We start from the raw sequence: 22,759 nt of genomic DNA on the forward strand, positions 1-22,759 counted from the left end.
TTAATGGTATTCTATAGTTAATAGAAGTTTTTAATTTTATGAAATCCCATTTATCTGTTTTTTTCCTTTTATGGTTAATGCTTTCTACATTCTATCTATGAAACTTTGCCTATTCCAACATCATAAAGATATTTTTGTGTTTTCCTAAAAGTTGTATAGTTTTAGCTTGTACATTTAGGTTGTGTCAAATCGTATCGTAAGTGTCAAGCTCTTTCACTGTTTGATTTAATTTTACATTTTTGTATCTCACAGGTCTTACTCCTTCCTGATCTTCACACAACCACAGGAAATGCTTGCTAACAGCTCCTCCCCAGACAACTACTCCCACCAACTAAGGCGAAGCCCTGCAGGCATCTCCTGAGGATCTGCATTGATGCTTCTCCCCCTACCTTCCTTTCACATTTTTTACAAAGCACTTTTTTAAGCATCTTATCTCACTCATCCTTACAACAACTCACCAAAGCAGGCCACTTTCATTTTAAAAATTAAGGAAATCAGGGAGGAGCCAAGATGGCAGCGTGAGTAGGACAGTGGAAATCTCCTCCCAAAAACATATGTATTTTTGAAAATACAACAAATACAACTAGTCCTAAAAGAGAGAACAGAAGATACAGGACAACAGCCAGGCTACATCTACACCTGTGAGAACCCAGTGCCTCATGAAGGGTGTAAGATACAAGCCACAGCCCAGTGGGACCTGAGCAACACCCCTACCCCAGCTCCCCAGCAGGAGGACAAGAGTCGGAGCGGGGAGGGAGTGGGAGCCCAGGACTGCTAAATACCCAGCCCTAGTCATCCACACTGGGAGTGCAGACACACAGTGTGTGGTGTGCTGGATACTAGGGAAACAGAAGAGTAAAACCTGCGAGCGGGTCCCTGCAGCTGGTGCCCCTGGGACAAAAGAAAAGCGAGTGCTTTTTGAAAGTCTTAAAGGGACAGGAGCCTCACGTCTGGATGGAAGCGTCCCGGGACACTCAGCACAGCAGCTGGGAATCCCGGGGAACTCTGGGTGCCCTAACCACCTGGGCGGCAGCGCAGCTCTGAGGCCCCTCACAGTGATAAACAGCCTCCCACCTGTTCCCCCTCTGGTGCAGCCCCACCATAGCGGAGCAGCAGCCTGAGAGTGGCCATGCCCACAGCTGCCAGTGGAGATTACTCCACAGCGGCCAGGCAAGAATCAGAGACCCCATCTGTGTGCAGCGCCCAGCACAAGCCACTAGGGGTCGCCATTCTCCCAGGAAAGGAAGGTCAGGAGCAAGTGGAAAGGGACTTTGTTCTCCCAGCTGACACATGCGCCAACTATCCATGACTACCTCTATTGCCATGAAAAGGCAGAAGAATTTGATCCAGACCAGAATCACACAGACATCCTCCCCTGAGAGGGAACCCGGGGAGATAGATTTAACCAATCTTCCTGAAAAATAATTCAAAATAAAGGTCATAACCATGCTGATGGACTTGCAGAGAAATATGCAAGAGCTAAGGAGGGAGAATACAGAACTAAAACAATCTCTGGAAGGTCTTAAAAGCAGAATGGATGAGATGCAAGAGGCCTTTAATGGAATAGAAATCAGAGAACAGGATCGCAGAGAAGCTGATGCAGAGAGAGATAAAAAGATCTCCAGGAATGAAAGAATTTTAAGAGAACTCTGTGACAATCGAAATGGAACAATATCCACATTATAGGGGTACCAGAAGAAGAAGAAGAGAGAAAAAGGTATAGAAAGTGTCTTTTAAGAAATTATTGCTGAAAACTTCCCCAAACTGGGGGAGGAAATAGTTGCTCAGACCACGGAAGCACACAGAACTCCCAACAGAAGGAACCCAAGGAGGACAACAACAAGACACATAATAATTAAAATGGCAAAGATCAAGGACAAGGACAGAGTATTAAAGACAGGCAGAGAGAGAAAAAAGGTCACCTACAAAGAAAACCCCATCAGGCTATTATCAGACTTCTCAACATAAACCTTACAGGCCAGAAGAGAATAGCATGATATATTTAATGCAACGAAACAGAAGGGCCTTGAACCAAGGATACTGTATCCAGCACGATTATCATTTAAATAAGGAGGGATTAAACAATTTCCAGACAAGCAAAAGTTGAGGGAATTTGCCCCCCACAAACCACCTCTACAGGGTATTTTAGAGGGAATGCTCTAGATGGAAGCACTCCTAAGGCTAAACAGATGTCACCAGAGAAAATAAAATCATAGCAAAGAAAGCAGACCAACCAAATACTAACTAAAGGCAAAAAATAAAATCAACCACTCACAAAAGCAGTGAAAGGAAACACAAAAGAGCACAGAATAAAACACCTAACATATAAAGAATGGAGGAGGAGGAATAAGGAGGGAGAGAAATAAAGAACCATCAGACTGTGTCTATAATAGCTCAATAAGTGAGTTAAGTTAGACAGTAAGATACTAAAGAAGATAACCCTGAACCTTTGGTAACCATGAATCTAAAGCCTGCAATGGCAATAAGTACAAGTACATATCTTCCAATAATCAACCTAAATGTAAATGGACTGAATGCACCAATCAAAAGACACAAAGTAATAGAATGGATAAAAAAGCAAGACCCATCTATATGCTGCTTACAAGAGATGCACCTCAAACCCAAAGACATACACAAACAAAAAGTCAAGGGATGGAAAAAGATATTTCATGCAAACAACAGGGACAAAAAAGCAGGTGTTGCAGTACTTGTATCAGACAAAATAGACTTCAAAACAAAGAAAGTAACAAAAGATAAAGAAGGACATTACATAATGATAAAGGGCTCAGTCCAACAAGAGGATATACCATTATAAATATATATGCATCCAATACAGAAGCACCAACATATGTGAAACAAATACTAAGAGAATTAAAGGAGGAAATAGAATGCAATGCATTCATTTTAGGAGACTTCAACACAACACTCACTCCAAAGGACAGATCCACCAGACAGAAAATAAGTAAGGACACAGAGGCACTGAACAACACACTAGAACAGATGGACCTAATAGACATCTACAGAACTCTATACCCAAAAGCAGCAGGATACACATTCTTCTCAAGTGCCCATGGAACATTCTCCAGAATAGACCACATACTAGGCCACAAAAACAGCCTCAGTAAATTCAAAAAGATTGAAATTCTGCCAACCAACTTCTCGGACCACAAAGGTATAAAACTAGAAATAAATTGTACAAAGAAAGCAAAAAGGCTCACAAACCCACGGAGGCTTAACGACATGCTCCTAAATAATTAATGGATCAACGACCAAATTAAAATAGAGATCAAGCAATATATGGAAACAAATGACAACAACACAAAGTCCCAACTTCTATGGGACGCAGCGAAAGCAGTTCTAAGGGGAAAGTATATAGCAATCCAGGCATATCTAAAGAAGGAAGAACAATCCCAAATGAATAGTCTAAAGTCACAATTATTGAAACTGGAAAAAGAAGAACAAATGAGGCCTAAAGTCAGCAGAAGGAGGGACATAATAAAGATGAGAGAAGAATAAATAAAACTGAGAAGAATAAAACAATAGAAAAAATCAATGAACCAAGAGCTGGTTCTTCGAGAAAATAAACAGAATAGATAAGCCTCTAGCCAAACTTATTAAGAGAAAAAGAGAATCAACACACACCAACAGAATCAGAAACGAGAAAGGAAAAATCATGATGGACCCCACAGAAATACAAAGAATTATTAGAGAATACTATGAAAATCTATATGCTAACAAGCTGGAAAACCTAGAAGAAATGGACAACTTCCCAGAAAAATACAACCTTCCAAGACTGACCCAGAAAGAAACAGAAAATCTAAACAGACCAATTACCAGCAAAAAAATTGAATCAGTAATCAAAAAACTACCCAAGAACAAAACCCCTGTGTCCGATGGATTTACCTTGGAATTTTATCAGACATACAGAGAAGACATAATACCCATTCTTCTCCTTAAAGTTTTCCAAAAAATAGAAGAGGAGGGAATACTCCCAAACTCATTCTATGAAGCCAACATCACCCTAATACCAAAACCAGGCAAAGACCCCACCAAAAAAGAAAACTACAGACCAATATCCCTGATGAACGTAGATACAAAAATACTCAACAAAATATTAGCAAACCGAATTCAAAAATACATCAAAAGGATCATACACCACGACCAAGTGGGATTCATCCCAGGGATGCAAGGATGGTACAACATTCGAAAATCCATCAACATCATCCACCACATCAACAAAAAGAAGGACAAAAACCACATGATCATCTCCACAGATGCTGAAAAAGCATTCGACAAAAGTCAACATCCATTCATGATAAAAACTCTCAACAAAATGGGTATGAGGGCAAGTACCTCAACATAATAAAGGCCACATATGATAAACCCACAGCCAACATCATACTGAACAGCAAGAAGCTGAAAGCTTTTCCTCTGAGATTGGGAACAAGACAGGGATGCCCACTCTCCCCACTGTTATTCAACATAGTACTGGAGGTCCTAGCCACTGCAATTAGACAAAACAAAGAAATACAAGGAATCCAGATTGGTAAAGAAGAAGTTAAACTGTCACTATTTGCAGATGACATGATATTGTACATAAAAAACCTTAAAGACTCCACTCCAAAACTACTAGAACTAATACCAGAATTCAGCAAAGTTGCAGGATACAAAATTAACACACAGAAATCTGTGGCTTTCCTATACACTAACAATGAATTAATAGAAAGAGAAATCAGGAAAACAATTCCATTCACAATTGCATCAAAAAGAATAAAATACCTAAGAATAAACCTAACAATGGAAGTCAAAGACCTATACCCTGGAAACTACAGGACACTCTTAAAAGAAATTAAAGAGGACACTAACAAATGTAATTCATCCCATGCTCTTGACAATTAATATTGTCAAAATGGCCATCCTGCCTAAAGCAATCTACAGATTCAATGCAATCCCTATCAAAATACCTACAGCATTCTTCAGTGAACTAGAGCAAATAGTTCTAAAATTCATATGGAACCACAAAAGACTCCAAATAGCCAAAGCAATCCTGAGAAGGAAGAATAAAGCAGGGGGAATTATGCTCCCTGACTTCAAGCTCTACTACAAAGTCACAGTATTCAAGACAATTTGGTACTGGCACAAGAACAGACCCACTGATCAATGGAACAGAATAGAGAGCCCAGATATAAACCCAAGCATATATGGTCAATTTGTATGTGACAAAGCAGCCGTGGATATACAATGGGGAAATGACAGCCTCTTCAACAGCTGGTGTTGGCAAAACCGGACAGCTACATGTAAGAGAATGAAACTGGATTATTGTCTAACCCCGTACACAAAAGTAAACTCAGAATGGATCAAAGACCTGAAATGTAAGTCATGAAACCATAAAACTCTTAGAAAAATATATAGGCAAAAATCTCTCGGACATAAACATGAACAACTTCTTCATGAACATATCTCCCCAGGCAAAGGAAACAAAAGCAAAAATGAACAAGTGGGACTATATCAAACTAAAAAGCTTCTGTACAGCGAAGGATACCATCAGTAGAACAAAAAGACATCCTACAGTATGGGAGAATATATTCATAAATGACATACCCGATAAAGGGTTGACATCCAAAATATATAAAGAGCTCACACACGTCAACAAACAAAAAGCAAATAATCCAATTAAAAAATGGGCAGAGGATCTGAACAGACACTTCTCCAAAGAAGAAATTCAGATGGCCAACAGACACATAAAAAGATGCTCCACATTACTAATCATCAAGGAAATGCAAATTAAAACCACAATGAGATATCACCTCACAGCAGTTAGCACGGCCAACATCCAAAAGACAAACAACAACAAATGTTGGCGAGGATGTAGAGAAAGGGGAAACCTCCTGCACTGCTGGTGGGAATGTACATAAGTTCAACCATTGTGGAAAGCAGAATGGAGGTTCCTCAAAAAACTCAAAATAGAAATACCATTTGACCCAGGAATTTCACTCTTTAGGAATTTACCTTAAGAATGCAGCAGCCCAGTTTGAAAAAGACATATGCACTCTTGTGTTTATTGCAGCACTATTTACAATAGCCAAGAAATGGAAGCAACCTAAGTGTCCATCAACAGATGAATGGATAAAGAAGATGTGGTACATATACACAATGGAATATTATTCGGCCATAAGAAGAAAACAAATCCTACCATTTGCAACAACATGGATGGAGCTAGAGGGTATTATGCTCAGTGAAATAAGCCAGGTGGAGAAAGACAAGTACCAAATGATTTCACTCATACGTGGAGTATAAGAACAAAGAAAAACCTGAAGGAACAGAACAGCAGCAGAATCACAGAACCCAAGAATGCACTAACAGTTACCAAAGGGAAAGGGACTGGGGAGGATGGGTGGGAAGGGAGGGATAAGGGTGGGGAAAAAGAAAGGGGGCATTATAATTAGCATGTATAATGTGGGGGGAGGCATGGCGAGGGCTGTGCAACACAGAGAAGACAAGTAGTGATTCTACAGTATCTTACTACACTGATGGACAGTGACTGTAGGGGGGATTTGTGGGGGGGACTTGGTGAAGGGGGGAGTCTAGTAAACATAATGTTCCCCATGTAACTGTAGATCAAGGATACCAAAAAAAAAAAAAATTAAGGAAATCAACATCCAGAAAAAGGAAATGTCTTGCCCAAGATTACATACTGAAAAAATGAAAGAGGTAGGATAGGTGGGCTCAGGAATCCTAACTGTTGATCTTTTTTCTTGATCAGTTAAGAATATAATGAAAAAAAAAAAAAGAATATAATGAGACTTGATTTCACCACAGAGCATGTTTACTGAGAGCATATCTCTCAGACTTTTTTCCTGGGTGTTAGTTATTCTGTAACAATCCAACTTTAATACTATGGCCCATGAACTCCCACAGAGGAGAAGAGAAAACAGTGAGGTGGAAGAGCTCATTCCAGACTCTTTTTGTACCCTGATTAAATGGAGAGACATGGGAAATGAAGATGAAGGAGGAACAGAGAATCCAGAATAGGAAGAAAGTAGAAGAAAGCTCTCTGACAAGGAGGGCCCTCTAGCAATGCTGCTGGGTAGACAGCGGAGTGGTGGGCTCAGCCAGCATGAAGTTATAAAGTTAGCTCTCCGGCATCACGGAAAGCTTTCCATAAGAGCCCTTTTCTAGGTCCCCATTCCAAATGGGTGTCTCTTGGCCTATCATAATACTATTTATTAGTGATCATTGAGCATTTACATGCCAGGTGATTTACATATATCATTTCTAATTCCACTATAACCCCATTAGGCATATACATTCTCATTTTACAGATGAGAAAACTGAAGTTTAGAAAGTCTAAGCAGTTTGCCTTCAATTAAACAGCTGAGATAGGATGCAACCCAGGTCTGTCCAATTCTTAATTCTTTCCACTACATCTGCCTCCTAAAGAAAATGATCAGGGCCACACCCTCTTCCTAAAAGTCCCTGCTACCACTGCCACCTTTCCTGCAGAGGCCCACACTCTAGCTTCCACTTACATGATCTGTATTTACCTGCCTCTGTGCTCTGAACCTACAGTCCCTTTCATATTCCTACCCCAAGCTCTAATAACACTCTTTGATCCTACCTCCCACCCCTGTTCCCAGCCCTCAGCTCCCTGCCACTCACAGTCCCCAACTCCCCTCTCCCTTGCTCTTCAGTTCACAGTCCCAGATGCTTCCAGGGAACAAACACCCTCCCACAACTTCCCAATGTATTCCCCAACCACGTATTTAGACAGTGTGGAACTACTGACTCTTATTAACATATGTTTTTGAATCCACCAAGGTGGTCACAGAAATGGGAATTTAAGGAAGTTTCTCTGCTCAGCAATAGGGTAACAACTCTGGGTAGGAAAATGTTTCAGACTCCAGAAGAAAGGCATCCCCTGTTTTTGGTCATCAGCACCTTTCTACCAGTCACAGAACCCCTTCCCTCTTCTTCTGGCCTCCTGGAGGAGGATGGGGAAAACTGGTACTCAGTTGCTGTTCTCTAGAAATCTGACCTTCACCTGAGGTCCAAAGAGAAGCCTCAGTAGAACTGACAGCCTTTTCTTATCTGGGTCCTCTCTTGGCAGGATGGATTGAAGGGAAGAGAGCAGGAGGGTGGATTTGGGAGGTTGTAGGGACCTGCAAGGGAGGTTGCAGGGACCAGTCATTAATTCCACCAGAGGCTTGTGCTTAGGTCTCTTACTGTTAGGAATCTAAGTCTGTAAGAGACTGATTTATAACAGGTCAGCTGGCCTAGGCACTACAGCGACTGCCTCCCCTCAACCCCCACATGCTGGAGGTCGACAGTGAGTGGAGCCTCTTGGTCAACAGTCTTTCTTACTCTATCCTGACCTACAGCCTGGTGGGTCCCATAGCACCAGAAAATATGGTATGTGTGTCTATGTGCATGTATGTATGTGTGTGGAGGGAAAAGATGGGCTTAATGCTTCCCAGACCCTCCTCTTGGAAGCTGCATGGATTCCTGCATGTTCTCCATCATAAACTTACAGTAGCTTAGGGATGTCTCCTCTCATTAGGCCTTTGTTTCTAGATCTAGACTACAGCAACTTCATTATAAATGCCCAGAAAGGAAGGAGGGGATCTTCAGCTTCTTGACAAAATAGCGTAAGCATAAGCCCAAGCCTCGCTTTTTCCCATCTCTGCACCAGAGCCCAAATACATGCATGGATGAGCTGGTCTAATGTCTGCTTGCATGCTCGCCCTCACTCTCTCTCTTTGGGAAAGACAAAGGCAACCCTCAGAAGCCAGGGCCCAAATGTGCTGATCAGTTACCCTAGCAAGCGGCTCTGCCCTGCCCCTCCCCCAGCTCCACTGAGCCATACCTCTGTAAGGAGCCTTGAGCTGGAACCCGGAGGCTTCTGTTCCTTTTGCACTCTGATCAAGCTCTACCTTGACAGTTCCAGCTGAGGCACTGTTCCACAGGACCAAACGGGGATTGGGCCGATTTCCTAAGCTCTGATTTCTGTTAATACAATGGCATCGTAGCTAATGCAGGGAGGCTGCGCAATCTCAGCCCCAGTATCCTTGCTGCTGCCGCTGGTGCTGCGGTGACGTTGCTGCTAAGGGAAGGGGGAGGGAAAGGAGCAGGCGGGCCCACAGTGCAGCCGCTCAGCCTCCCTCCCAGTCAGTCCCTGTGGGCCCTTTTGCCCAAGGAAGGGGGAAGGGAGAGAAAGGAATCAGCCATGGAGGGCAGTCAGTGCTGGAAGATGAGAATGCTCAAGGTGGCAAAGAAAATTAGGGTGAGAGCTGGACCCAACTCTTCTCTCATCCTTAGGAGTCTCAGGGAAAAAGTCTGGGCAGAGACTTAGAGCTTCCTTCCTTCCTTAGGCCCCTCCTTTTAGATCTTAGCCGGAAACCTCTCCCTCCTCTCTTTGCTCAATCTGAATGACTCCTTGTTTTCCAGTTTTTTTCCTTTCACTAGGATTCCATACTAGCCTGGGGTGTAGCAGCCAGCCGGGGAGGGGGTTCCTGAAGCCCTGAAGGGAGGTTGCAGGGACCAGTCATTAATTCCACCAGCGGTAACACCAAGTTCAGGCTTGTGGATTCCAGCTAGACTTAGCACTCAGCTTTTTAGGGTGTGCCTCTTCAGAGAAATGGGGTCTGTTTCAGAAAAAAGACTGGCCATAGGCAGACTTCTACATACAGGGTGGCAGTGAGCCTTAGGACCAAGTTTTTTGCAGAGCCTCTTGCTACTACAGGGTTCAATTCAGTTTCCTGGTCTGCAGAGGGTCTGCTTAGTGTGATTGGGAGCAGAACCTTCCGTTCTCACCTACATTGGTTTTTGGTCAGTCCTGAGTGGGGTCCAGCTGGGCCTGGGGGGAGGCAGAAACCAGTTGGCAAGGGCCAGGGGCCAGGAAACTTATTTCCTAGGGAAGGAAGGCTTAGGAAAGGGTGTGGTCTTCCCTAGGCCAGAGAAAAATTTCAGTTCTGCTTGTTGATCTAAAGAGCAGATGCACTTTCCTGGCTCCACCCACCTTAGGTTCTGGGCCAATTCCGTGGGAATAAGTAAACCCAGGAGAGGCCACAGCTGGAGCCAGTTGATAGGAGCAGCACTATCTCTGTCCACTTCCTGCCACTGCCCCCTGCAGTCACCCTTGAATATAGAGATGGTCTCAAGCTGGGCTGGACCCCAAAACCTAGCCCTGCCTAAGGTTTCCCTCCCTTAGTGTTGTCTACTATCTGGACTCCACAGCCAAGACCTTGGGCTTTAGGTCCCTAGAAAGAAGTCTTGGGTTCATTAGAAAGGACCACAGCAGCCACCACTCAGGATCCAGAGGAAACGTAGTTTCTCTCCCTTTATTTTTATTGCTTCTTCTTATTCCCTACGAGACCCATCAGCATGGACAGTATGCTGAGATGAACTGAGTTGTAGAGAAGAATAGAAGTGGCTGAAGACCCAGAAACCTATCTCCAGCCTTGATTTGTTTGAGGGCCTATGGTCTCTGGATCCTACAAAGCAGGAAACAGTGAGGCCAGGAAGGACAGAGAGGCTGCTCTTCATAAAACTAACCATTAGTGATCCTTGAAGGGAAGCTGAAAAAAGCAGAAATGGTGTCACTGTACTTCCTTTCTCTCCTAGCTGATACAGACCTTGAGGGCTGGATTAACAGCTGTTAAGTTAGGGCAAAGTCAATCTCCATAACCAACCAAATGCTTGGAGTTCTAGCTTTTTACTGTAAGAGCTCTGGGGACAGGGTCTTTGTCCTCAACATTTCTGTGAGTCCAGGATGCCCTGCACTAGAGTCACTACTTAGGAAATGCTTCCTACAGGAAGTGGCAGCTCTTGTATTTTCAGTGCTTGGTTTTCTTCACCACATCACAGGGCACACTGACATCCACTTTCCACCCACTACTGCCAAAGAGCTCTCGGGCTTTTGATAAAAGATCAGATTATTTTCTGGTTAGAAACAAAATACAAATACTGTCACATTATAAACCTGCCTCCTAACTAGTCTTCTCACCTGCAATTTACCTTCCAGTACTGCCAGATTTATCTCCCTAAAGCTCCATCTTTCTTCAATATACCACCCCTCCTGCCCTTTCACCCAGAGAATCAAGTTCAAACTTCTCACTTTGGCTTTCAAAGTCCTCTGTCTTGGCTTTCTACCCCCTCTCTACCCAAACTTACTTCCCACACCCCATCCTGTAGTCCTCCAAACCTGTTTTGTAAGCTCACTTCCACTCTTCTTTGTTCAGATTCCCCTGCCTGTTAGACTTGGCTATACTCAGAATTATCCAAAACCTACAGGGCCCAGATCAACTCCTTCATCAAGTCTCCACTGCTCACCCTAGAGCCAGAAATGATCTATCTTCTGAATCTGTGGCTGCAGGTTGTTGATTTTTACAGATAAGAAAAAAATATCCCATAAACCCAGGGGATCATAGGACTGCCAATTTCTTATACTGCCAAGTAACATCATTAAAAAAGCAAAACAAAAACCTTACATCTACTAACATCCTCATTTCATAAAAGAAGGCTTACTGACATTATTTTTCTCATTTCACTGCATACTGATAGAAACTTCATCAGAAACTAGCACAAGTCCATGAGAAGTTTTGATCAAGTAAATCATTTGTCATTTGACATAGTTATTGGTTTTTTTTTCATACCCACCTTAATGTCTCTTCTAGACGGCAAAGTCCAAGTTATATTCATCTTTGTATCCCCAGCTATCCAGCACATAAGATAGAATAACTTTTATTTTGTGTTTCCATAAAACCTAGCACAGTGCTTGGCATATAGAAGGTGGCTAGTTAAAGTGTTGTTGAATAAGAGTAATATAAAAAAATTGTGCTTTGAGTGTAGAAGAGTGAATGGTGGACAGACTGCTACTCATGTAGGGGTGGGAGGTGGGGAGAGGTCTATTAAAAGAAAGCTTACCAAAAAAAGGAATAACTCTCAAGACCTTGAGTTAGACAACACATTCTTAGATATGATACCCAAAGTACCACTGACAAAAGAAAAATAGATAAGTAGACTTCATGAAAACTTAAAGCTTTTGTGCTTTAAAGGACGCAATGAAGATAGTGAAAAGACAAACCATAGAATGGCAGAAAATATTTGCAAACCATGTAATTTGTCAAGGGACTTTTATTCAGAATATATGAAGAACTCTTACAACTCAACAATAACAAGATGTATAATCCAACTAAAAACTGGACAAAGGATATGAAAGACATTTCTTCAAAGACATACAAATGATCAATAAGCATATTAAAAGAATCTTAACATCATTAGCTATTAGAGAAGTGCAAATCAAAACTGAACAAGATACCACTTCACCCTACTAGAATGGCAAATATTTAAAAGAAAGATGATAAAAAGTGTTGATGATGATGTGGAGAAATCAGAATCTCAAACATTGCTGGGAGGATTATAAAATTATACACTTTTGAAAATAGTCTGGCAGTTCTCCAAAATGTTAGAGTTATCATATGACCCAGAAATTCTACTCCTACATGAGTATACAAATGAAATGAAAACATGTTCACACGAAAGCTTATATATGAATGTTATTATTAGTACTAATTTGAATAGTCAAAAAATAGGAACCCAAATGTCTATCAACAATTGTATAAATAAAATGTGGTATATTCATAAAATGGAATATTACTCAGTAGTAAAAAAGGAACAAAATACTGATACATGCTACAACATGGATGTACCTTGAAAACACTATGTTAAGTGAAAGAAGCCAAATATAAAAGGTCATATTGTTTGACTGCATTTATATGCAATGTTCAGACGAGGGAAATCTAGAGACAAACAGTAGATTAGTGGCTGCCAAGGACTTGGAAGAAAGGGAAAATGGGAAGTGATTGTTAATGGGCATGAGATTTCTTTTTAGGGTAATGCAAATGTTCTAAAATTAAATTATGGTGATGGCAGCACAACTCTGCGAATATACTAAAAACAACTAAATTTTTCTTTCCCCAAAGTATTTTTTTTAATTAAGGTATCATTGATATACAGTCTTATTAAGGTTTCACATAAAAAACATTGTGGTTACTATATTCACCTATATTATCAAGTCCCCCCCAATACCCCATTGCAGTCACTGTCCAACAGTGTAGTAAGATGCCACAGAGTCAATACTTGTCTTCTCTGAGCTACACTATCTTCCCCATGATCCCCCCCACACCACGTGTACCAATCATAATACCCCTCAATCCCCTTCTCCCTCCCTCCACACCTGCCCTCCCACACCCCTCCCCTTTGGTAACCACTAGTCCCCTCTTGGAGTCTGTGAGTCTGCTGTGGTTTTGTTCCTTCAGTTTTGCTTCGTTGCTATACTCCACAAATGAGTGAAGTATTTGTCTTTCTCCGCCTGGCTTATTTCAGTGAGCATAATACCCTCTAGCTCCATCCATGTTGTTGTAAATGGTAGGATTTGTTTCTTTCTTATGGCTGAATAATATTCCATTGCGTATATGTACCACCTCTTCCTTATCTATTCATCTGTTGATGGACACTTCAATATCTTGGCTATTGTAAATAGTGCTGCAATAAACATAGGGGTGCATATGTCTTTTTGGATCTGAGAACTTGTTTTCTTTGGGTAAATTCTTAGGAGTGGAATTCCCAGATCAAATGGTATTTCTATTTTAAGTTTTTTGAGGAACCTCCATATTACTTTCCACAATGGATGAACTAGCTTACATTCCCACCAGCAGTGTAGGAGGGTTCCCCTTTCTCCACATCCTTGCCAGCATTGTTGTTCCTAGTCTTTTCAATGTTGGCCATCCTAACTACTGTGAGGTGATATCTCATTGTGGTTTTAATTTGCATTTCCCTGATAATTAGCGATGTGGAGGATCTTTTCATGTGCCTGTTGGCTATCTGAATTTCTTCTTTAGAGACGTGTCTGTTCATATCCTCTGTTACTTGGGTTATTTGCTTTTTGGGTATTGAGGCGTATGAGTTCTTTATATATTTTGGATGTTAACCTCTTGTCGGATATGTTGTTTACAAATATATTCTTCCATACTGTAGGATGCCTTTTTGTTCTGTTGATGGTGTCCTTTGCTGTACAGAAGCTTTTTTTTAGCTTGATGTAGTCTCATTTGTTCATTTTTGCTTTTGTTTCCCTTGCCCAAGGAGATATGTTCAGGAAAAAGTTGCTTATGTTTATATTTAAGAGATTTTTGCCTGTGTTTTCTTCTAAGAGTTTTATGGTTTCATGACTTACATTCAGTTCTTGGATCCATTTTGAGTTTACTTTTGTGTATGGGTTAGACAGTGATCCAGTTTCATTCTCTTGCATGTAGCTGTCCAGTTTTGCCAACACCAGCTATTGAAGAGGCTGTCATTTCCCAATTGTATGTCCATGGTAAAAACAACTAGATTTTATACTTTACATGGTGAAACACGGTATGTCAATAAAAATATAAAAATACATTTATTTATATCTTAATAAAGCTGTTTGGAAGGTATCAGCAGCAGTGAATAGTATTGCTCAGTTCCAGGAGGCAGGGATTACTGAACTAGATCTGTGACTAGATGGGCCTGTGGGCGGTGTGGTAGCATATTATGTGTACCAGAAAGCAGAGGGTATCACTGCCATGTCAACCCAGGGACCTCAGACAATTCCTTCTTCCATTTTTCTTCAACAAAAAAAATTTTTTTAATTGAGGTATATTTGATATACATTATTAGTTTCAGGTGTACAACATAGTGACTGGACAATTATATACATTATGAAATGCTTACCATGATAGGTGTAGTTACTTATCATTTGTCACCATACAAAATTATTTCAATATTATTGACTATGTTTGCTATGCTGTTCATTCCCATGACTTATTTTAGAATTCCCCTTCACCTATTTTGCCCATCCCCTAACCTCTCTTTTCTATGGCAACCACTAATTTGTTTTCTGTATTTGTGAGTCTATTTCTGTTCTGTTTGATTTTCTACATTCCACATATAAGTGAAATCTTATCATATTTGTCTCTCTCTGTCTGACTTAGTTCGTTTAGTATAATACTCTCTGGGTTCATCCACGGTGTTGTAAATGGGAGAATTTCATTCTTTTTTATGGCTGAGTAGCATTTCGTTGTGAATATGTACATCTTCTTTATCCATTCATCTACTGATGGACACTTAGCCTGCTTCCAGATGTTGGCTAATGTAAATATTGCTGTGATAAACTTATTTCACCAACACCAAAATCCTTAAAAGAATGGACTATGTTTACTCTACTTTCTCCTTAACAATTTCTTAATCACTAAAAGTCTGTCTTATTGTAATACTTGAACTGTCTGAAGCAGTTGTAATTTTGAACTTATAATATTTAAATTGTCTGACATTTAGCCATCCTCTACTATTGAAACGCTCTTCACCCTTTAACTTCTACAGCACCAACCTCCTAGTTCTACTTAGATAATTCTTTCTTCATTATTTAATAAAACAATACTTGGACCATATTTAAATATAGGTTTACAAGCAAGGTTCAGATCTGAAGTCTTTTCAACCTAAGAAGTGTTTAGCCCTTCCTATTATGCTGTTGATTTCTAAATCTTACATTCTTCCTGAACTTCGAGAATCAAATCTCTAATAGCCTATTAAACACTTCTTCCTATTACCTCAAATTCAACATATCTAAAGCCAAATTGATTTTTCTACTTCACATCAGCTTTCTTTGGACTACCAGTAAGTCAAGCTTGAAAATGTAAGTGTTATCTGGACTCTTTCTTTACATTCCAACAATCACCAAGTCATGCGAAGTCTTCCATACAATTTTTTAGGCAATTATCTAATCATTTATTGTGTTTTTACTATATGCCAACTATTATGCTAGGCTTTTACTTAGATTACCTCATTTAGTTCATAGAACCATTCTCTAAGCTAAGTATTATTATCTCTATTTATGGATGAGAAATCTTGAGACTCAGGGATATTAAATAATCTTCCTAAGGTAACTCAGTTAGTAAATGTATGATCTGGAATTCAGATACAGATCTGTCTGATTCCAAAGTCAGTGTTCTTAACCGCTTGTTGTATGTATTGCCTCTCAAGGTCCATCTCCGCTCTGCTCACCCTAACTCAGATCTGCATTACCTCTCCTCTGAATTATTACATGGTCTTCTAACTAGTTTTCTTGCTTTCATTCTGGCTCTTTCCTCCAGCTACCCTATTTACTGACACAAGACTAATCTCCCCAAAGCAATGCCTTCAGTACATCACCTTATTACTCAAAAGTCTTCAGTGGCTCCCTAGGACCTACAGGAATACTGAAATTTATAACGTATTCAAATTTATTCAACCATGTTCCACTGCATGCCAATTTTATCCCAAATACTGAGTTTTGGCTTATTCCACTGGGAGATATCTGGAATGCTCTCCCTATTTCCCTTGCCTTTTTTTAAAAAAGGATCTAGCTTAAATTCCACCAGGTCTGGAAGCCTTTCTTTATCACAGAAGACTTTCTTCTGAACTTCTTCAATACCAACTGTCTGTATAACTCATTTGGTATCAAGCCTTGGCCATGTTATTTTGTTATTTATCTTTTGATGACAGCACAGTTTTGGAGTGTGGGCTGTCTTATTTCTTATAAGTAATTCTGAGTACAGAGCCCAGTGATGTGTGTTTAATACAACTATTGGATGGCAAGCCCAGCAGGCTAGCTGGACCCAAGTCAGCTTTTGGAAGGTTAGCTTAGCTTGAGAATAGCATACTTAATGAGAAGGAGGAGAGGAAGGACCTGAAAACCAAAAGCTGAGCCTCAGGAAAGTGCTTAGTAAATAAATCTTCAATGCCAAGACCTTAAACTCTTAACCTCTGGTTTGTCCATTTTTATACTGTGAATGGAAAGATGACTGAGCACCCATGTCTTCAATCAGTACTTTCTTACCTTTACTTCCACAGTGATGATCCTAGAACAAAGGTTACAAAATGACAGGCTGACAGTCACATCTTGTGTGTCAACAGGTTTTACGTGATTTACATAGTAAAAAACGTCACCACAAAAATTTGAGATCTCTAAAAAACCCTAGAAATCTGGGTTTTCAGTTTGTCTTGCTTGAAAATATAAGTAGAATGGACCATTCCAGGCCCTTATTTCTAGATGGTAACAACCACTGGAGTTGAAAAGTGGGTGCCCTCATAAGATGGGCATGTGCCTTTCAGCGTGACATGTTCCCACAACCCCTCATGGTCTTTTGTACCATAAGCCAGCTTCACTGGTTTACTTTACTCATTTGCATTATTTGCCTGGATCTGATAAAGCATGAGATTCAGTAAACCCTTGGCCAGAGTAACAGCTATGCTTTTCTTTTTCATCATATCCCCAATCTCCCTGATTTACCTTATACCTTGTATTTTCACAATGATGTTCACTGCAGTATTACTTGCAACAGCAAAAAACTGAAAATATTCTAAATATCCAATAGAAAAGTGACTAATTAAATGGTGGTCTAGCCACACAATGGATTATGATGGAACCACAGGAATTATGTTTATAATGAATGTTTAGAAGTATAGAAAAAGGCTTAAAAGCTAATAAAAAAGTAGGATATCAGCTTGTACACAGACTTCTTCCTATGGTATAGGAAATAAGATATTAAGGGAGTTCATTCTATTCTCAAAATTAGATTCTGTATAACATCCATTTTGAAAGCATTTCAGGATTCACAATAGGAGAAATCTCCAAGGCTACTTCCCTGGACACCCAAGAAGGGAGAAAAAAATCACTCACTGTGGAGCAAGTAAGGGTGAGGACCAGGGTTCCTTGAGGTTGATTGCCAGAGCATCCTAATTGTGGATTGAATGACAAGCAAGCCTTGGACCACCAGAAAGGTAAGGAAGTTAAACCTGAGACTCCCACATTAAGCTGAAACCCGAGGTAAGCTCAAGTGGTCCAGGGTTGGTGGTTCCCCACAACTTTTAGCAGAAGCAGATATAAATCTTCTCTGGAGGAAAATATCCCCAATTTAAGTCCACAGGGTCCGCCTGTTTTATGAGGAGTAATCAGGTGAAGAAAAGGATGTGGAGGCTAAGGGGAGATACATATACTTTTTGCCGTATTTCTGAAAAGTAACCTACTCAAAAAAGTGTGTAAAAGTGCTCTCATAAATGTTTTATATAAATATAATGAATTGTTATTACTCTGAGAAAGTAGAACAAAGCTGGTGGGATTACGCTCCCTGACTTGAAACTTTACTACAAAACTACAGTAATCAAAACAATTTGGTACTGGCACAAGAACAGATCAGTGGATCAGTGGAACAGAAGAGAGCCCACATATAAACCCACACATCTATGGTCAATTAATATATGATAAAGGAGCCATGAATATACAATGGAGAAAAGACAGCCTCTTCAATGACTGGTGTTGGCAAAACTGGACAGCTACATGTAAGAGAATGAAACTGGATTATTGTTTAACTCCATACACAAAGGTAAACTTGAAATTGATCAAAGACCTGAATGTAAGTCATGGATCCATAAAACTTTTAGAAGAAAACATAGGCAAAAATCTCCTGAATATAAACATGAGCAATTTTTTCCTGGACATATCTCTTCATGCAAGGGAAACAAAATGAAAAATGAACAAGTGGGACTACATCAAACCAAAAAACTTCTGTACAGCAAAGGACCACCATCAGCAGAATGAAGAAAAAATCCTACACTATGGGAGAATATATTCATAAACGACTCATCTGATAAGGGGTTAACATCCAAAACACCTCAATACCCAAAAAACAAACCCAATCAAAAAATGGGCAGAGAATATGAACAGACAATTCTCCAAAGAATACAAATGGCCAACAGGCACATGAAAAGATGCTCCACATCACTAATCATCAGAGAAATGCAAATTAAAACTACAGTAAGTTATCACCTCACACCAGTTAGAATGGCTCCTATCCAAAAGACAAGAAACAACAAATGCTGCTGACAAGATGTGCAGAAACAGGAACCCTCCTACACTGTTGGTGGGAATAAAAATGGATGCAACCACTGGACAACAGTATGGAGGTTCCTCAAAAAACTAAAAATAGAAATACCATTTGACCTGGGAATTCCACTCCTAAGAATTTACCTGAAGAAAATAAAATCCCTGATTCAAAAAGACATATGCATCCCTATGTTTATTGCAGCACTATCTACAATAGCCAAGATAAGGAAGCAACCTAAGTGTCCATCAACAGATGAATGGATAAAGAATATGTGGTACATATACACAATGGAATATTATTTACCCATAATAAGAAAATAAATCCTATCATTTGCAACAACATGGATGGAGCTAGAGGGTATTATGCTCAGTGAAATAAGTCAGGCAGAGAAAGACAAATACCATATGATTTCACTTATTTGTGGAATATAAAAACAAAGCAAAACAGAGGGAACAAAACAGCATTAGACTCACAGACCCTGAGAAGTGACTAGTGGTTACCAAAGGGGAAAGGAGTGTGTGGGGCAGGGGGAGAGGGAAGGAGACTGTTGAACCATTGTGGTGTACATTTGATAGTTAAAAAAAATTTTTTTTAATTTAAAGAAGAATTGTTATTATTCTTTAAAAATGTTAGCATTCATTGATAATTTTTGTCTGAATCAGTTATTTACTGTGATGGTTGAAAAAATGATGGTTTTCTATTATTCCTTCTGCATTTATCAGTTGGCATTCTAATATAAGAAAGACTTCTGTTTTCCTTCCTTCCTTCCTTCCTTTTTTTTTATTACAGTATCATTGATATACAATCTTAAAAAGGTTTCACATGAGCAACACTGTGGTTATTACATTTACACATATTATCAAGTCCCTCCCATACACCCCACAGCAGTCACTGTCCATCAGCATAATAAGATGCTATAGAGTCACTACTTGTCTTCTGTGTACTATACTGCCTTCCCCATGACCCCCATACATTATGTGTGCTAATCATAATGCCCCTTAATTGCCTTCTCCCTCCCTCCCCACCCCACTTCCTTCCCTTTGGTAGACACTAGTCCCTTCTTGGAGTCTGTGAGTCTGCTGTGGTTTTGTTCCTTCAGTTTTGCTTCGTTGTTATACTCCACAAATGAGTGAAATCACTTTGATACTTGTCTTTCTCCACCTGGCGTATTTCACTGAACATAATACCCTCTAGCTCCATCCATGTTGTTGCAAATGGTAGGATTTGTTTCTTTCTTATAGCTGAATAATATTCCATTGTGTATATGTACCACCTCTTCTTTATCCATTCATCTGTTGATGGACACTGAGGTTGCTTCTGTATCTTGGTTATTGTAAATAGTGCTGCAATAAATACAGGGATGCATATGTCTTTTTCAAACTGGGCTGCTGCATTCTTAGGGTAAATTCCTAGGAGTGGAATTCCTGGGTCAAATGGTATTCTATTTTTAGTTTTTTGAGGAACCTCCATACTGCTTTCCACAATGGTTGAACTAATTTACATTCCCACTAGCAGTGTAGGAGGGTTCCCCCTTCTCTGCATTCTCACCAGCATTTGTTGGTTCTTGTGTTTTGGATGTTGGCCATCCTAAGGGGTGTGAGGTGATATCTCATTGTGGATTTAATTTGCTTTTTCCCTGATAACTAGTGATGTGGAGCATCTTTTCATGTGCCTGTTGGCCATCTGAATTTCTTCTTTGGAGAAGTGTCTGTTCAGGTCTTCCACCCATTTTTTAATCAGGTTATTTGTTTTTTGGGTGTTGAAGTGTGTGAGTTCTTTACATATTTTGGACATTAACCCCTTGTTGGATATGTTGTTTACATATACGTAGGATGCCTTTTTGTTCTATAGTGTCCTTGCTGTGCAGAAACTTTTTAGTTTGATACAGTCCCATTTGTTCATTTTTGCTTTTGTTTCCCTTGTCCAAGGAGATACTTTCCTTTCTTTCTTTCTTTGGTATCAGTATAGACTCTTGGACTATTTAAAAATTTTTTTTAGTTCAGTGGTCATAATCCATTTCTGGTATTACTGATTTTAAAGCTCAGATTGTCCCAAATTTGGTACTACATGGTTTTTTTCCCCACTGTGGGTATCTTTATTGTTGTGTATAAACTTTTTAAAGTTAACTATTTCTTTTGGAATAATTTTCTATTTTGGAAGATTAACTCTTTTGAAATAATTTTCAGGAAAGTCACAAGGAGAGTTCAGAGAGTTCTCCTATGTCTTTCAACCAGTTCACCTAATATTACCATTTTATATAATCTTGGTACATTTGTCAAAACAAATTAATATTGAGTATATTACTATTAACTAAACTTGCAGACTATTTGGATTTTGTCAGTTTTCCCACTGATGTCCTTTTCCTATTTGGCTTTTTAAAAACTGTACACACACACACAGATATAACTTTTATAAAACATAATTAAAAACAAAATAAATCCAAACAGACAAACAAACAACAAAGACATGCAGAACTGGAGGCTGCAGATAAACAGCTTGATTAGTGTTAGAAGTGTAACCTGATTAAAAAATGGGTGGAAGACCTGAACAGACACTTCTCCAAACTTAGCAAAGAAAAGGATCTGCATTTCCCACTGGGAATCAAGACACTGGGTAGTTCTGGAAACTATCCAGGCAGGTAATTTTTAGTGAAAGCAAGCAGTATTAAAAACACTAAGACTATGTGATCTTAGTAGATCCTGTCCCTAGTCTTTCTAACCACTTTGTTTACCCTTTTCTTCAAGATACTCTTCTTTGGAAATCAACAAGTACTTTTGGTTGCATTGACCTGGTCAAGCATCCTCTATACCAGCAGTATACCTACCCTATGTTAGGTAACTCCTTTTGGCTCTGTTTTTACCTTAGAGTGACTGATTCTTGCAGGAAAGGTTAGAAGTGCTCAAATCATAATAAATCCCCCCTTAGTCACAGGGGATATGTTCCAAGACCCCCACTGGATGCCTGAAACCGTGGATGGCACCAAACTCTATATACATTATGTTTTTTCTTTACATGCATACCTATGGTAAAGTTTAATTTACAAATTAGGCACTGTAAGAGATTAGTAACAACAATAATAAAACAGAACAACTATAACAATATAGTATAATAAAGGTTATGTGAATGTGGCCTCCCTTTTCTCAAAATACACTGTATTGTATTCACCTGTCTTGTGATGATGTGAGATGGCAAAATGCCTACATGATGAGATGAAGTAAGGGGAATGATGTGCAGACACTGTGACACAGCATTAAGCTGACCTTCTAAAGATTTGTCAGAATGGGGATCATCTGCTTCTGGACTGAGGTTGATGGTGGATAACTGAAACCATGGATAAGGGGGGACTACTGTATACTTCTCTCTGTAGAAGTATCCTGGGGCCATTGATTAATATCACCTCAGAAATCAGTTAATCAAGCAGCAAGCCATCAAGCCACAAGCATCCAATGCACTCCTACTGTGTATAAACATTCCAGCACTGTGTTGGCTGCTCAAGGATAAGAGCCAAACTTGAGGGGCTCATAATTTTGTTAAAATCATTGCCAGCCTGCCTCTGTAGAGGGCTAGGGCAGCAAGAAAGACATTTCAGGATGTGAGATAAGGGTTAAAGCAGTGATTTCCAACTTTTTCAACCCTAATACATAACACAGCTACTCTGGCTGAAGTAGGGGAGGCCTACTCCCTCTCTCCACACCTCCAGGGGACCCTAGGGTTTAGGAGAAGAAATTCTGAAAACCTCTGGGCAAAGGCAAAAGCAAGACTGAGCATGGTTTATTGGGGTTGTGGAAATGGGGAGTGGAACAAATGATTAACTCACA

The 22,759-nt window shown here is 39.9% G+C and overlaps 1 protein-coding gene across 5 annotated transcripts in view; it reads right to left on the reverse strand.

Annotated features, from left to right (window-relative positions):
- The window catches only part of RUSC2 (RUN and SH3 domain containing 2), an 80,766-nt gene that overhangs the window by 16,727 nt on the left and 41,280 nt on the right, over positions 1-22,759 (reverse strand). Inside the window, exon 1 of one of the 5 annotated variants that reach the window (XM_073227793.1) lies at positions 8,864-9,318. The exons of the other annotated variants lie outside the window; for them this stretch is intronic. The gene's annotated coding sequence lies outside the window, so the exon portion shown is untranslated. Of the gene's footprint in view, positions 1-8,863; positions 9,319-22,759 lie in introns of those variants that run through there. 5 annotated transcript variants of the gene reach the window in all.

The sequence above is a fragment of the Manis javanica genome, chromosome 2 (assembly GCF_040802235.1).
Source record: "Manis javanica isolate MJ-LG chromosome 2, MJ_LKY, whole genome shotgun sequence".
In the NCBI taxonomy this organism is placed as follows: Eukaryota; Metazoa; Chordata; class Mammalia; order Pholidota; family Manidae; genus Manis; species Manis javanica.